Raw genomic sequence first — 1,907 nt, forward strand, 5'->3', positions numbered from 1 at the left:
GCCATTATAGCCCAAATCGATTCGATGCCTAGCCACAGAAAACCTTAAAACTACCTCAAGACTTTGGAAAACAACCACCACCACAAAAGAAAAGCACAACAAACAAATCAAAAGAGAGCCGTGACTGCACAGAAATGAGTTCTCCCCACCAGGCTTGTCGATGACTCTGAATCTCATATTCTGCCCTGACATGTGCACTGCTAACTTAGAAAATGTAAATATGGATGATATTTATAAAGGGACCCAAAAATCAAAGCATGTGCAAGACCTCCTCACAGAAAATTGCAGAACATAATTTAGAGAAATAAAAGAAAACTTAAATGGGAAGATAGATCATGTTTACGGATAGGAAAACTAATATTCTAAATATGTCAATTCTCCAAATTTTTTTCCATAGAACTCTTTGCTATTCCAAACAAAACCCAGCAAGTTTTTTTTATGTGTATTTATAAACTGACAGGCTGATTCCAAACTGTTTATAAAAACAAAGAGGGCCAAGAAGACAATCTTGAGGTATAAATACAAAGTTGCAGCTTTACATTAGCAGATGCCAAACTCTAAAGCTACAGTAATAATGGGAGTAATATTAATACAAGAATAGACAGGTAGGCCAATAGAACAGAAGAGAGAAGCTGGACATAGATCAACCAATTTGATTTCAATTTAAAACATTGTCACCAGTAATTGAAGGAAAAGAAGGCAGTCTTTTCAATAAATGTTCTGGACCAATTGGATATCCATATTTTTCTTTAAAAATGAAGTTTAACCAATATTTTACAGCATTCAGAAAAATAAATTGTGGATAGATTATAGGTCTTAAAGAAAATAATTGAACACTAAAACTTCTAGAAGATAACAAAGGAGAATATCTTTGTTAACTTGGTTTAGACAAAAATTTCTTGAACAAAAATGGTATTTAAAAAAAGATTGATAAATTGACTTCATTAAAATTAAGAACTGGCCATCAAAGAGACACCTTCAAAGGAGCAAAAAGACAAACCAAAGACTAGTATAAAATATTTTCAATAAATATGTATGACAAAGATCTGTGATCCTGAATATATGAAGTAGTTCTACAAATCANCCGGGGCTGCCCATCAATTTTCGGGAACCTGAGAACCCTGAGAAGCCAAGAATAACCCAGCATGTGTAAGAATGCCACTTACCTCCTCCCACTGCAGTTCGGAAGACTTCACTGCTGGGCTCCAGTTCCTCCTGCCTCCGCCCTCCTGATACTCCTCACTCCTCCCATGTCACTTCTGCCAAGGTTTAGGAAAATACCTCAGACTTCCCATTGGCTCAACCCCCAAGGGAGAGGTTGGCAATAACAGCGGCAGCAGCAGTGACAGCTGTGCATGAAAAGCCCCTCCCTCTCCCAGGCTGCACTGAGAAGAAAACCATGGAAGGGCATCAACTGGACTTCCCTGTCCAGCTCAGGAAGGCTGTGGCATCTCCCTGCTCAGCTGGAAGCATAGAGCAGTTGCCATGGTGTCTATTATTCCTCTTACCACTTAATCTTAAGGATGGAAACCCAACAGACCACAGAAGCAAACCATTCTCAAGACCCTCCTTTCACATGCCCATCTAAACCGTGTGACCCTGGATGTAGGGCAGGTTGTAGGCTGAGTCAGGAATTAGAGCCAGCAGAACAGAACACAGGGAGGACGTGGACATGAGCGTGAGCCACAGCCAAGAAGGGCCAAGCAGCACGTAGAGAACTTAGACAACCCTGCCCTCCCTCCAGGACCAAGGCCCGATGCCTGGGCTTTATCCACTCCCAGAGCCGCCATTAGCTGAGGTTCAAGTGGTGTCCCTGAAAGATGAAGTGACTCAAGTCCCAGATCTCATGGTAAGCTTGCAACATAAAGGTGGTTTGTCAATAACTCATGGCCATGTGCAACCCTAGA

At 41.2% G+C, this 1,907-nt stretch overlaps 1 protein-coding gene across 1 annotated transcript in view; it reads right to left on the reverse strand.

The window, feature by feature from the left end:
* SERPINB7 (serpin family B member 7) overlaps window positions 1–1,200 on the reverse strand; it is a 48,594-nt gene extending 47,394 nt beyond the window's left edge. The window contains exon 1 of the mRNA XM_019626397.1: window positions 1,167–1,200. The gene's annotated coding sequence lies outside the window, so the exon portion shown is untranslated. The remainder of the gene's footprint in view (window positions 1–1,166) is intronic.
* Between the last annotated feature and the right edge of the window lie 707 nt (window positions 1,201–1,907).

Source organism: Hipposideros armiger, unplaced genomic scaffold (assembly GCF_001890085.2).
Source record: "Hipposideros armiger isolate ML-2016 unplaced genomic scaffold, ASM189008v1 scaffold_674, whole genome shotgun sequence".
NCBI lineage: Eukaryota > Metazoa > Chordata > Mammalia > Chiroptera > Hipposideridae > Hipposideros > Hipposideros armiger.